Source organism: Phocoena sinus, chromosome 3 (assembly GCF_008692025.1).
Source record: "Phocoena sinus isolate mPhoSin1 chromosome 3, mPhoSin1.pri, whole genome shotgun sequence".
NCBI lineage: Eukaryota > Metazoa > Chordata > Mammalia > Artiodactyla > Phocoenidae > Phocoena > Phocoena sinus.
In genome coordinates, this window is record NC_045765.1 from 101,741,652 (window position 1) to 101,757,179 (window position 15,528).

General features: G+C 37.6%; 1 long non-coding RNA gene across 1 annotated transcript in view; it reads right to left on the reverse strand.

Annotated features, from left to right (window-relative positions):
* Positions 1-15,017, reverse strand: part of LOC116750421 — a 115,001-nt gene extending 99,984 nt beyond the window's left edge. Inside the window, exons 1-2 of the long non-coding RNA XR_004349023.1 lie at positions 14,907-15,017; positions 4,962-5,003 (exon numbers count right to left, since the gene is read on the reverse strand). This is a non-coding gene — a long non-coding RNA (uncharacterized LOC116750421). The remainder of the gene's footprint in view (positions 1-4,961; positions 5,004-14,906) is intronic.
* Between the last annotated feature and the right edge of the window lie 511 nt (positions 15,018-15,528).

Sequence of the window (15,528 nt, forward strand, 5' to 3'; positions counted from 1 at the left end):
ATTCATCAGGAATGCATTTGTTCCTGGAAGTGCTAGCTATTCCGGTAACTGGCTGCCACCAATGTTTTTAACCATATCCTCCACTTTTACGCAGACGTTACAGGGCAGAAAACCAGTCTTCTGTTCTCACTGCCTGCATCAATTTGTAGTTTGTTACTTGATCAGCTCGTTTTACCTTTCGTCTGGTGTAAAGGGCAGTCTGGGACACTGCAGTTATGTCTGGGGCCTTCTTATTAGACTTTATGATGAAAAGGGGCTCTCTAGGGTAAGGAAAACTCTGAATCTACTTATTCGGCTCTAAAGAAAATAACGGGCGTAAGGAAGAGCTGAAAAATTGTAGGCAGTGTGAAAATTGGAGGAAAATAACTTCTGCCTTCCAGATTTTCTCATACATAACAATAGGAAAAAATTATATTTTGTGATTTCACTAACACGTTAGTAATTATTTTATTAAGAATTCTTTCGAGAACAGACTTGTGGTTGCCAAGGGGGAGGGGGAATGGGGGAGGGATGGATTGGGAGTTTGGGATTAGCAAATGCAAACTATTATATATATGTATAACTGAATCACTTTGCTGTACACCAGAAACCAACACAACATTGTAAATCAACTATACTTCAGTAAAATAAATCTTTTACAAAATAATTCTTTCTTTTTCTCTCTGAGAAAATGAAAAAATTCCTCCATTCTTTATAAGCGACACTTTTGTAAGCTAGCCCTTCTGAATGTCAGTAGTACTAATACTGCTTGGAATCTATAAGGAGAAATTGGAAAAGGCAAAATGAAGTGGTGTGCTAAAAGGCCAGTATCGTGTGGGCATACACAGCAAAACAAACATTGCTACTTTTAACCTGATCTGACTGCCAAGATGAGAGGAGAAAACACTAAATAAAAATATTTTCTCCTTCTCTGAGGACAGCTCTGGTCTGGCTTTCTTGAAGTAATGTCACTGTAAGGGGGTGACAACACTGAACTTCCTGTGATAACAGTATCTGACACAACATGGCTTCAGCTGACTTGTAACCGGCGTGTTAGAACGCATGAGAAGTGCGAGGCCCTTCCATCACGAAAGAAACACATCTGTCCAGGAAATACACTTCGCCATGCCAAAATGCTTTTAGTGCATCTGCCCCCTGAGTGCCCTCTCAAGCTACAATTCCCTGTCAGCAAGTACCTTGTAATTCCTTTCCTTTTATGTTGATGAAAGTCTTGATCTATTATGCCAATATTGCATACTTTCCACAGTCTCCCAGAAACTGTTACCCAGCCATGTGCGCGGGAGATCATGCTCTGCTCCTTAGACAACGAGTCTCAGCGAACAGCATCGGCCCTCGCAGAAAAGCAGTAGCTAGATGGTCAGACTTTCTAATATGGCCCAAGTTCCACTTCGGGAAAGAAATGAAAGAGGAAAAAAAAAAGGACAATGGTAAGATGAGACACTACAGAAGATAATGCCCTGCTTTTAGAGGGAGCCAAGAGGAGTGAGTCAGGAGGGATCTGACTTGCTTCATCCTCCAACCTAGTGGGTTCTGACTGTATCCAGTGAGTTTGGGTTAGGATGAGTCAGAGCTGGAAATCCCCCTGGGGTTTCATGTCCATTAGCAGTAGCAACAGAGCCTCAGAATGAAGCCTGGATAACCCCTACCCCCATTCTTGAGAAAATCACAGGAACCCAGGTTTTCTCTATGTTTTAAGTTACTCAGGCATTCGGAGGTCATCGCATGCACACTCCCTCTGGAGAGCAAACTGAATTCTTAAATTCAGGAGTTTTGGGCTTAGCACAATCCAAGAAGATTCACAGGAAGGGACCAGGTTAGAGCAATTCTGCACTGCACTGATGTTTACACCCACCATAGCGTCAGAGAGGTGAGGAAACCGATTCAGAGGTTGAACAACTTGCCAGAGGCCAGAGAACTACTAGGTGGCAGAGCAGTGATTCAAACCAGGCAGCCTGGCTCTGAGTCCATGCCCCTAATCACCGCACTCTCACATTCCATGATCATTAAACACAAACAGAAACACTGTTGGTTAAATGACCACTAAGGTCACAGTACACTGATGATAAAAGCAAGAAGACAATCCATCCACTTCTGAACCCCTGACCACTTGTGGTTAAGCCTCTGAAACACAGCCAAAGGAGAGCTGAGAAATGTCCGTCAGCTCTTCTACAGCCCAAGCTACCCTGGACAAAATCCAGCCCTTTGAATGTGGCTTTTTTTAGGTTAATTATTTAATCTTTGGCTCTTCAACTATTCAGTGAAAAGTCTCACATTCCAAATTCCCTGAATTGATATCTTAGATCCTATATTTTATGTCCAGAACTGACTCAAAAGGAAGACAGTATCTTTGAAGGCAGCATTAACGTTTCATCAACATTTTTCTTTTCTGATAAGACGACACACTGAAAAAACCTGCTTTATTACAGAAGTCCTCAACAGTTGCAAAAGTTTCAAGTATAGTCCTCAGTGGATGTTTCTCAATGAATAAAACAGGATTTGCAATAGACCTTTTAGCCTCCATACCCCAGGCATCGTGAGAGGAGGATAATAAATCCCATGGCATAGGTGTAATTCAGATTTCCAACTCCATATTCATATGATTGTTTAATATTTATTGACAAGCAGTATTTGTTGGAGGCCCAAGTCAGCCAAACATTTAAAATAATTTCCCTCAGTAGAAACTCTGGTTTGTAAAAATAACTTGGCAAAATAATTTATAAGTGATGTTCTTAAGTGATCAGCATGCCATCCAAGGAAATGCTGAAGTTGGGTGTGCTATTTTAAAGAAGGAGCGCACAAAAGTTTCCAATACAATTTATTATGAGATGAAGTCGTAGGTGGAAAAAAAATCCTTAATATTATTCTTCAGGTAGATATAACAGGTAGAAAAGCACCCCATTTAAAACATGTCACTTCAGGAGTGACTTAATTATGCATTTTGGCTTCTGAATTGTGTGCTCAAGCTTTGTAACCTTTTGATTAAAAACAAACAAAAAACAAACAAGAACTCCTGCAATTTACATAGTAGTTTGGGGGCTGTTTTTAATAGTTAGGAAAAGGAAGCCAACTGAAGAATTAAGTAACCGGAAAGTAAGATGTGGCCCATTTTCTCTTTGATGTGACTCTAATTCTTTTGTCTATTTATTTCAAATATGCATAAACACATATGTAACTAAATATGCAGTTACATAATCTGTAGCGATACAGACTGACTTCTAACCAGGGTACTACTTCAGGCACTACAGGCTAAATAAGATGGAATCCCAGACCTTAAGAAATTTACAGCTTAGAGGGAAGAATAAGAGATGTATAAGAATAACTCCTATAAAAGGACTATGTGATTATTAACAGCTGATAATGTCAACAATAGATTTGAAGAATTCAAAAGAAGGAGCTTTCTCGTCTACTTCAAGACATCAAAATGCTTCAAGGAGAGAATGCATCTGAGAAGGGCTTTGAGCGATGAATGGGTAGCTCAAAATGGGCTTGGAAAGAGGTCCCAGAAAGTAGAAAAATAGGCCAAGGCTTGTACATGAGAAAGAAACAAGCCAAAACTTAAGCATGACATCAATAGGAAAAACAGGGGAGAGACAAATTTAATGGGAGTACAGTACCTTAAAAGGTTAAGGCAAGAAAAGTAAATTTAAACATCACAATGAAGAGTTAGCTTGGATTTCATCTCCTATCTTAAAAGACCTCTTGAAGAGGGTCATTGACTAATTGGAGTTACCCTTTTTGCAGGTATGTCAAGCAGTGATTTGAAAGATGGAGAAACTAGAAGAAAGATTAGAGACAGCAAAGCCCAATCAGAAGCACATGCATGTGTGTTAAACTGGGGTAATATGATGAACCCTCAGATCCTAGAAAGGCAACAGGAGGAACGGAGAAGGAGAGAGGATTTGCAATTCACTGTTGAGGAAGAATTTCGAGAATTTATCATCTGATTAGATTTTCAACCTGGGTTAAGGACAATGAATTCTTAAAACGTTTTTAAGCCTCGATGAGTAGAAGGAACATCCCAAGGAGAAGTACTGGTGCAAAAACTTTGACCCTAATATTAAGCATCTATTTATCAGAGGCTGTAGGCAGTTTAGTGTGTGTGAGGCTGTTAAAAGAACCTCTCAAACCCCACCCCCGCCCCAGCTTATTCACCAAAGTAGATATGCAGCTTAAAATCACCAGAGCAGATGCATTTTCTATGATCAGGACTATTAACTAAAAATATCCTCCAGGTTTTTTGTTCCAGATGAAAGTGCTACTTGGGTAAATTTGAGCTTTCAAGTTGAAGGTGCTACCATTGTTACTTAGATGTGTTCTTATTTGAGAGTGTTACTTCCTGTGGTGTGAGTGTTCCCCTGATAATACTAGCACGTTCTGCAGCCCCTCACGGATATTGGGGGAAAGTCTCATAGCCAAGATTGACAAGCCTCATGACTTTCCAAGTTAAGGTCAGATAGAGTGCAGCATTTCCTTGAGCCGCTTTTTTCTAATAGTCTCAACAGAGCAGACTCCTGTGGTCACTTACTGCTATCACTTCTGAGTGATTGACAGCTATGTCGCTCAGTCTGTACTCTGATTCCAGTTCAGAGCAGTGCAAGTGCTAGTGATCTTGTATCCCACAGACTTGGACTCTAATTCCATTTTAGTTATGCTGGTCACAAACTCATTTAACCTAGGATGGAGTAATTTCTACTTTAGAAACCTAGGCTTCATCAATCCTACTATAGGAGTTTATTTAGTTGTGTGAATTTAAATTTTTGGCAACTACCAAAATGGACATTCAGAAGTAGACCTACATCCTAGTCTCCCTTCCCTCTTATTATCCATCCTAATTATTAATAACAGTTAAATTTCCCAACTCATCACATTGGTAATAGATTTGATGATTCCAATGATTGATTCAAAAATATACTTGGGTACCTGTTGCGTTCCAAGCCACATAGCCAGATCTGAGGACTCACCAGAAGTATAAAGAACAGTTTTATCCTCAAGTGGTTTATTGCCTAGGCAAAGAAACAAAGATACATGGTTTTTTTGAGCATTTTTTTGTCCACAACTTTGAGACGCTATCTTATCCATTAAGTGTTCAATAAAGCCTTAATACAATATAGGTTACCTTATAACATAAACTCATGAATGAACTTTCTAATTATTATTTATCTGAGCATTTTTGATAGCCTTTAGACTTCTAATGTTTCACGTATTTGATCTCAGAAATCCCCATAATATTGAATCATCGGTTCCTGGACAGTTGTTTCTGGAGTTTTCATGTTCCCACTTAAATACAGGGGAATAAATGGTAATAGAAGTACGGGGCAAAGCTGATCAGATATCAAGTGTCTAAAGAAGATATTCCTCTTGGCATGGAATGAATTAATAGGGTGGTCACACTCTCTTATTATTTCATTATAAGACAAAAAGAGAACTCCTTCAGGAGAAAAAAATTCCTGTTCACAGTTAAAATTGTTATGACAAGGATGCGAAACAGCTCAGGCAAAAGAGTGGTCATTATGTCCTCTATGAGATCAAAAATAAAATGCACCTAGAACTCTGTCTTAACAAATAATCTACTTTCTGGACCTTGTTACTCTGGCTTTTATCTGCATCTAGGAACTCTGAAGTTATTGCACTCAAAGATCATATTTTTATCATTAATTATCTATAATTAACTTCTAATTAATGGGTTTACTTTAAATAATTATAAAATATAATTTTTCCCCTATTTTACAGAGAATTAGAGCTGAGGCTATTAAATAGTCTGGGGGTATAATCAGGAAGGGACTTTTTGTTCTCCAACCACTGCCTTTTTTTTTTAATTTAATTAATTTATTTTTTATACAGCAGGTTCTTATTAGTTATGTTTTATACATATTAGTGTATATATGTCAGTCCCAATCTCCCAATTCATCCCACCACAACCACTGCCTTTTTTTTAATTTAATTTTTTTTTATATATAGCAGGTTCTTATTAGTCATCAGTTTTATATACATCAGTGTATACATGTCAATCCCAATCACCCAATTCATCCCACCACAACCACTGCCTTTTAGTATACCATGATAGATCTACTTTCTGTGCTCTTTGATAATAACTTGGGCATAACTTAGATTTCCAATTACTATCAGCTATAGGAACACCCACATTATGATGATTTATAGACAGATAGATAGATAGTTGATAGATAAATAGATAAATAGATTTTGGACTTTTAAAAGTCCAGGGTCTACTAAATAAAAGCTTCAATCTCATATGCAATTCATGGCTCTTTTCCTCAATCCCCTAAGTACTAGATTGCCTGCAAAGATAATGAAGGTTCATCTTCAGGGCTCTGAACTTTCAGGGACCTCTTACCAACCTATAATTCTGTATTCTACTCTTTAAAGACAGTTCCCCAAATTGTGTAAGACCCTACAAAACCTAGATTCCCCTATCTTGGCAATACATGCCTCAAGGACATGTAGGAAGGAGTAGGGGAGCTAGTCTTTGATTGCCCTCTTCTCCCTCACTCAGTTCTACCCCTCGCTCCTCCAGCATGAGAGCAGAAGCGCGGAGCTTACAAGAAAGAAGCACTTAACAGCAGCTGCTGGCAGTTTCCTCTTGGCTGTAGATGCCCTCTCTGGGATAGACATGTAACACTGGCTATCTCTTGGGGTAGTCTTACCTGACATGTGCAATGCTCTCTCTAGATGACCTCAGAGGACTTCCTACAAACCACCTCTCCTTTAGTTCCTGGGCCCTGCAGACCCAACCACAGCCTCTTCTGCTCAACTGTCAGGCCAGCCTCCTGGGTGGGGGCCCTTTAGATAGCTCAGGTCTGATCACCTGTTAACGACATCCACTTGGCTCACAAAAATCCTCCACAGCCTTGCCTAACAGCAGAGGTATAGGATGTGAGGCTGCTGCCCTCCCTTTCCTTCTCATCTCTCCAACTGTCTCTTTATCTACTCAGATAATATCAAGGGGCAGACCACCCAGTCAACTTCATATGCAAATATCCAACCAATAAATGAAATGTCAGTCTCTCATACACCCCCCAAGCTCTAAGAGGGATTTCTTTGGAGCCCCTTTCACTTGGCTGAGTGAGGAGACGGTATGCAGTTTCTCCCTGGTTAAAGACTTAAAGACTACTTCTGCGGGAGTCTTAGCTACTTGTTTTATTCTTTAGACTATAGTGTTACTTATCAATTATCAGCCTGGAGGTTTTATCTAAAATACTGAGATAATAGGAAGAGTTTCACTCAAATACTTTTCTAAATAAAAATTTTATTAAAAAGTGTATAAACCTTTAAAAAATATATGGCCCAGTAGGGCTCAGCTGGCAGCAGGCATGAGGATACACTCAGCCATTCACTGATTAACCCTTCCCTGGACACCAGTGCCTGCACCAAACCGGACACTGAGTAACACACAGTTCCCGTCCAGGTGGCTCATCCCAACTACTCCATCGCTTTCTGGTCTCATCTCCTGACACGAGACTATAAAAGTCTAGAAGGTGGGACTCTTTGAAACATTGTGCTTTGCTGCCTGAAATGATGTAAATGATGCCAGTAACTAAAATTAGAAATATAGAAAAAGGAGTAAGTTGCGGGTGAAAGTGGAGAAGTGTTATTTGTGGGATTGATAATGATAATGACCAACACATTCTCACGTAGAAAGATGCAGACGTAGAATGGTTCATTCCACCATTGAAAAAAAATAGTTTATGGAACATTTTCTGTGCACCAGGTTCTTTGCTAGATATTAGTCTCATATGATTCCTCAATAACAACCTAAAACATTATCTGTGGTTAACACACCCACACAACTTGCAACATACACACTAACGTCCCACTTCATGTATCATCAATTGTAGGCATAGAACTGGATAAGTCAGTGTGCATAATGTATCCCATTTGGGGATTTCACAAAGGTCTAGATGACCTCAGAGGACTTCCTACAAACCACCTCTCCTTTAGTTCCTGGGCCCTGCAGACCCAACCACAGCCTCTTCTGCTCAACTGTCAGGCCAGCCTCCTGGGTGGGGGCCCATTAGGAAATGTGAACAATACAATGAATCCAAATATACCAGATAACTCATTCTCTGTGATAACCGTGATGACAGATTCATCTGAAGTTCATCTACTGCCAAATAATTTTTCAAGAAATTTTGTTGAGAACCTACTTAGTAAATTACACATCAGCTTTTGAAGTACTGTAACTTGGTTCAAATAACTGCATGGAGTGCTATCTCTATTGATCACTCTACTGTCTTTCCGGGTTTATACTGTTTGTGGCAATAGTAGGTGCTCATTAAATATTTGCTGATGGAATGAAAGAATGAGTGAATGAATGACTGAATAAACGAACGATATCTTCTCCCAACCTATTCAGTATCCAGGGCAAACTTGAGGTTTTATTGGTGAAATAGGCAGAGAGGGACCTTAACCATAACTTGTTAAGTACGCTTTATGTTTCCTGGCATGGTTACCACTATGCACAGGATTACATATATATTTCATCTAATTCTCAGCTTCCTCTGAGGTTTGTGACTCTATGTGGCAACCAAGCTTACCTCCTCTAAAAAATGGACTAGTAACATTCCTGGAAAAGGTTCCAGAGCAAAGAAAACCCTTTCTTTCAGCTAACTCTTAAGGAATGAGTCCTTTTCAAACATGAAGGAACCTACCTATAATTATCTGTGTTTTCTATTCTACCATTATATAGTTTGTTCCATCTCAAGTAAATCAACAACTTAATTAAAAATCCAAAAATTAGAATAGCTGTAACTTGCTCTGGAAATTAGCTCTAGGCTTGAACATAGCTTCTAGCTTTCGCTTAGGAATTAATGATCCATTTGTTTAAAAAATGTAATAAAATTAAGCAATATTTTTACTGATTTTCTTGGCGAATGTAATGATGCAAGACAAAGAGAAATTTTTCATCAGGTTGAAATCTTTAATAGAGAAACATGTTCTAGATATTTTTGTAGTCTGTTCTTTATTTTTTCTAGCATATTATGAGAATCACAGTTTTTTTAAATGTAAGTTTTGGAAAACATATCTCTAGTACTACATATGTAATACTGATGCCATGATGCTTTACATTTTCAAATGATTTTTATGATGATATTATCAGCAATACATAAATAGAATGGGGAAAAAAATAAGACAATGAGTAGATTTCTCCCGAGGACCATGCAGCTTGTCCTTCAGGAAGAATTAGAGGTGAAACTCTTTAACCTTTTATAGACTTTCTTCTCTCCTCATGAATTGATGAATTTGCCTAAAATGTGTCACATTATTACCACGGAGCTGCTATGGCAGTGACTTTCCAGAGGCACTGTTCAGGCCCTACTGCCCGAATTGATATGAAGCTTCTTATTTTCCTCTCATGATGACTTATTAACCTCCACCACTCCACAGAGCTGCAGAATAGGAGCCCACTGCTTCAAACTCTGGTCATTTGTATATATGGCAATGTCTTTGCCATGTATACGAATGGCAATTTCAGAAGCAGCTTGCCTGGTGCTGATTTCCTTTAAAATTCTACTAGTAGCCAGAAATTAAAAATGACCACTTTTTTTTTTTTTTTTTTGCCCTTTCACTTCACTGGGGCTGCACTCAATCTATTACTCATTTAATTCAAGTATAAAGATAAAGCCCACTGAATATTCAAGGTGAAAGTCTGGTGTTTTAGAATTTTTTTTTTTTTTTTTTTTTACTTCAAACTGATGAATGTATTAATTTTCCACTTCACTTAGTATTTCCTAACCTTGGGAGGAGAAGGGTATCTCAGGAAGGTTTTATAATGATAAGAGTAAGAAGAATATATTGACAAGAAGAGATCTTCCATGTGATGCGATTTGCTAACCTCAGTGAATATAGTGATAACACCAGAGACTTAAGATACTTGTAAAAAAGCAAGAGTAATATATATTTTGTAAATACACAAGAGTGCTGTAAATTGTGTTATCAGTAAAACATCTTAGATTGTGTTTTTAAGGCTTTCCATATTTGTACTGACCCAGGTCGTTTGTCAGGGAACGAGGCCTCTAATCACTCTCTGAAACTAACCAAACACATTAAGCTGACTTTCTAATGGCATGAGCAGGATCTCCCTCCTCAGGACAAGTATGATTTTGAAACCAAGAAACTTTAGTTTGCCCTTCAAGAAGAGTGATTTATAGGAGTTGGTGTGAGGGAAAAAAGGAACCCTACTTTACCCAAAAAGGAGACGAAAACCTTGCCCGAGGCAGCATTGTGACATTGCCAATGTGAGAGGGTTGTGAAATACTGAGTGTATGTTTTTGTGGTGATGTCTGAAAGTACTGGTTACTGTACTGATGTCTCGCTATCATGCATCTCTATTTCCGGATCCACTTCCTTATAATTGCTAATGAAAACAGAGCTGTGAGCAGAGCAGGGTATAGGTCTCTGCTTCAATTTTTCTGTTGTTTACATTGATAGATGGCTTCCTCTGAAAGTTTCAGAAAAATTCTCTGCCACCTTTAAGAAAGAAAATAAATTCTGCCTTTTCCTAATTAAAGAAATACACTATGTTTGTTAAGGTTATTTAACTTTTTGTCATGTAAGCTATCAATTTCTTTATTCCTGTAACCCTAGGCATCCATGAAAACCAGTCTCTGACTATTAACGTGCATTTTACAAATAATCAACAGACTAAATCACAGTAACTGAGGAAAATCAGGATGAGCCTAATAGTAGCCAAGCTCTAAATAGGACTTTAAAATAAAAATAGAACATGTGACTCAGAATACAATACTAGTTCTTCATCTTACAGATGTTCCCAACCATCAGAGTCAGCATGGGCTATGACACTGGTAAGTGTGGGCTAGATGGGTAAAAATTTAGAGAGAATGAAAGGCTTTTTTTTTCAGACTTTTCTTCCTATTATTTCATGTTACCTCATGTTTTACAGAATGCACAGAAAACTTTGTCTACTCATTCCTTATTTGCCTTAATAAATAACAAGCTTTCAGTGAGCCTTAAATTAGCAACAGAATGCATTGTTGCTCCCTTGTCTAATGGCATTTAGGTTTACAAAACACACCTTAGGAAACAAGTATCTGGCTTTAGTCACTTGCTAATTGTCACCTCATGAAACAAAACTCACCAATGATTTCTGTCATGACACACCATGCACAGGACCAACCAGAGAGAAAAGACAGCATCTCCAACCACGGAAGGGGCACAACAGAAATGCTGCCATGATATTTATATCCCACCTACTCAGAGGACCAATTGAGAAACTCCATATGGACTCCAGTTTGCCACTAGCCCACAGAATTGAAATCTCTTAACTGGCTTAAATTAAGAATTTGGGGATAAGTATAAAACTTTGAGGATATTTATTTTCATAATTTTAGGCAGTTTATTTTCATATAGTTCTTCTCATCCTACCTAATTCACTTTTAGTTGACACATTAGGCAAAGGAAATGCATTCTTAGAAAGCTTATAGATGAGATGGCCAGGTATAATTGGAAAAAAATTTTTTAAAAACACTATCAAATAGCTCTAAGGTGCATTAATGACAGAAAGGGTGTCTATATATCCAGTTTAAGACGAGAAAAATAAGCTAGCCCGCAGGGAAGTAGATTGGTTGATTTGAATTATCTTAGAGAAGACTGAAACCCCTTCCTCTCACTTCTCAACACTGCCAAATGGCAGGTGGTACAAGTCCAGTTCCCCAGTAAGTTCCTGTAAACAAAACTGCTTATTTATAGACAAGCTTCTCAGTACTGTTTTCAGGAGGTCAGTCAGACTGCAACTCAGAACCACCTATCAACTGCAAAGAAAAATAAAGATGTAAAATCCTGACTTCAGAACTGTGCTTTACAACTGGAACCAAGTAATATGACACTCTTTGTATTTGGAGGACCCTCAGAATCACGATTAAGAACTGGTGTAAAGAGACAGAAGGAAGCCCGTGAGCCTCTGCTTTGGAACAAAAAGAAAACTGGGCTGACATCATGGAAATTTGCCAGCAGACCTAAGCAAAATTTGATGTATCTACTTCTCCTTTCTATTCTTTTTTCTTTCTGTTGGGCATTCATGGGAATCAGCCTTGATGGAGGAATCACTGAGCTTCAGTGTACAGATAGATCATAAAGTGGAAAAGTGAGATTATTGAAGGCTTCCAAAAATTTTTGCCTTATTTACTTATATAAGTCAAATTAAAATAATAAAAATTCCAATGGCAATGCCTTTTAAATATATATATTTCAGTGTACCTTCATTTATTCTCATAATTCTCCTTCTGATAGATATAGATATATACAGATTAACTCAGCATAAATTTCAGAAGGTAAATTCTTCAATTGTCTTAATCCAGACTTGTGTTACATATAGAAAAATGTAGGAAGAAGTATAGCTGCTTAGAAAGGTTAACAATATGGCAGTTTTTAATGTAAGGGGTACATGAAATCACTTCATACATTCACCAATTTCTATTTATCAACTGTCAAACTCAAGGCATCCTGTTTGTTCTGAAGTGAATACAGTTGCAAAGATACATAAATATAATCATACCCTTCAGGAACTAAATTTCACCAAAGAAATAAAAAGCAAGTTCCATTAAAGCAGAGAGAGATATTTGCCCACTTCTGGCACACAATAGGTACTTGTTGCATACTTATTGAATGAGTGTATAAAACATAAAATCAGATAATTCCAATATAATGCAGGATATAAATTCCAAACATGATTAAATGTGATGGGATTTTGGAAGAAGCAGGAATCACTGTTAGCTGAATGATCAGTAAAAATGGAGTTGTATAAATTGATAAGAATTTCAATTAGGGAATAGTTCAAAATGCGGAATCATTTGGTAGGCAGAAATAAGAGAGGAAGTCTCAGGCAAAAAGAACAAAAAGAACAAGACTCTCTGGGCATGGGGGTAGGATACAGTGTGCAAATAAGCGGTATCCAGGAGATCAATTCAGTGTGAGTAGGTGGGGGAAGTAATGTAAGAGAATGGATTGGAGCCATATTACAAAGGCCTTGGTTGGTATACTGAGGACTTCTGGACCAGTGGACTCTGGGTTCCCTGGAGTGCTACATTTTTTTGAGCACTCTCCACAATATATGCATATTAATGCATTGGGATTTTATGAATTAAACACATTATATTATCTACTTTTCTATGTATGTATGTATATGTGTGTATATATATATGTATACACATATTACAAGTAGAAAATTTTAAGTATTCTATAGCTACTATACTTTTTAACAACACATTATAAATGTAATTAACTTTTTTGTATGTATTTGCTTAATATATGTCACTGTGTCTCCTGCTGAACTGTAACCTCCATGAGAGCAGAAAACTTGTCGCTCTTGTTCTCTCGATACTGTAAGCGCTTAGTGCAGTATTTGGCACAGAGTACATGTTCGTTAATTATTAGTTTGATGAAGGAATAAACTGAGCAGCTGATTGATCAAATATATTTTGAGGTGAGAATATACTAATCTAGAATTACCAAACATCCTTGACATTTCCCACTAGGGACTAACCATCTATCTGCCATTTTCTTACAAAGATAAACCTTCAGTCTTAAAATTATCAATGACAGACTCCATATTTAAAGAAAAGGTAGAAGACATAAGACTGCTCCATCTTGGAAACTTTCTTAGTGTATTCCACACTTCTAAAACTGAAGAAGCATTTCCACACTGAAGAAACGGCTGGTCCACCATAGGCATTTTCCCCCCACAGAAGCTGGATTAACAAAGGAGTATGAATTCAATTTATAATTTCTTCATAAAAAACAAAGTCTCTCAAAGTGGGTTCCTTGGAACCCAGGTGTTCCAGTGGGATCTTTAGTGGTTTTTATAGTATGAGGTTTGGAAAGGAAAGTTGAAGTGGGGGGACTCTACCCTGTTACTTCAACCAACCATCTCCAATTTTCTCTATTAATATAGGTACTTTTTATAAGATGCTGTTTGAAAAAAGAGGTTCTGGCAATCAAAATAATACTTTGAAAAAACACTGATTTAAAGTTGTTTAAATCCTTTAGAAATCCAATAGATCCAACTAATAACTGTGTAAAACCCTGAGTCTTAAGAGTTTTGTTTATAATTTTATATATAATTACATCTAATAGGCTTGTTTATATTATAGCACACCTACTCTTTCATCTATGGTATTTTTGCTGGTTAATACAGAGTAAAATAAATCAATAAAACTAACACTCTAATAGAAGAGTAGTTTTACCCTTACAAGTTTTCTGTTTGCCCTCCCAGGTCCATCTCTTCCCTTCTATCTTCTACCTATCACCTGGACTTCCTTGTTAGTTGGCTTCTGGTTGGGGGTCAACCAATGGAAGGCACTGGAGGGAGATCAGATTGTGGGAAGAGGAAGAGGTCGTGATTTACTTTTCAATCCCTACCTACTTTATTACTACATCTCTGGTAGTAGCTGTATCCCTCCATGGCTCCCAGGGGCAGACCCTTCACCACAGTTCCAGTTCTCATTGGGCTCTAGAGACACTGTTCCCTTCCCTTTGGCTCCAGACGGTAGCAACTTCCCACTGTTGCTAGTCTCAGTGTTTGTGCCAGCCTTTGTTTGTTCTCCTACCTCTCTCACATCTCTGTAACTAATCCCTTGTCTCTGTATTTGAACCATCTAGTGAACTATATTTCTTACGAGGACCATGACTGATACAAAATTTAAGCCTATTAAACCAGCAAGATCTCAAATACAGAAAGTAAAAATGCTATTAAAATGTTTTAATATTGACTCTTCTGTGTTTACCATGTTTCCAATATACTGTAACACACAGTTTTTTTTGTTTTTTTTGCCAAAAACAACGGCTACCCTGCTCTTATAGACTATGAGCAAATAAGAACTATAGAAAAAAGTGAATTTAATGTCATGTCAATGAATGTCCAGAAAATTCCTTACTTCGAAAATGAAGATTCAGAACTCCTCATTTTCCACCTGCATGCAAACCAATAATCGACAAGGCCACATAGCTCACTTCACAAAGCCAGGGAAGATTCAGGAAATGTCCCTGAAAAAATTCAAAGAGTAACATTTATACGTGTGCACATATGTATATTTTCTACACAAAAGCAGAATATGTTATTGTCAGAGGCCTAAGAGATAAGGCAACGACTAGTAGGAAAATATTTTCATCCAGGTATAACTGTCAGTTACTGTCTGTATTTCAGCGAAAAGTATAGCTGGTAAGCACCTTGATAACCATAACCAGCATTTAACTCTAAAAAGTGTTGCATCTAGAAACCCTGAGAAAAAAAATAGATGACATGAACACTAAGAAACTTTAACAACACTAAATAAATAAAGAACATTACTGTATGTTTTGAACGTATTCTTGAAAAAAGATCATACAGAGAAAGTTTCCATAGAGCTTTTTTGAAAACACTGACTGGTTATTTTTACATAGCTGTAAAAATAAATAAATAAATAACATGCCTCTTTACAAAGGAATAGAGAGAAAATTCTTGTGATGAGTTTTTAAGAAATCTTGTTTTGAGAGAAACGTTCAACAATCCACCCTATT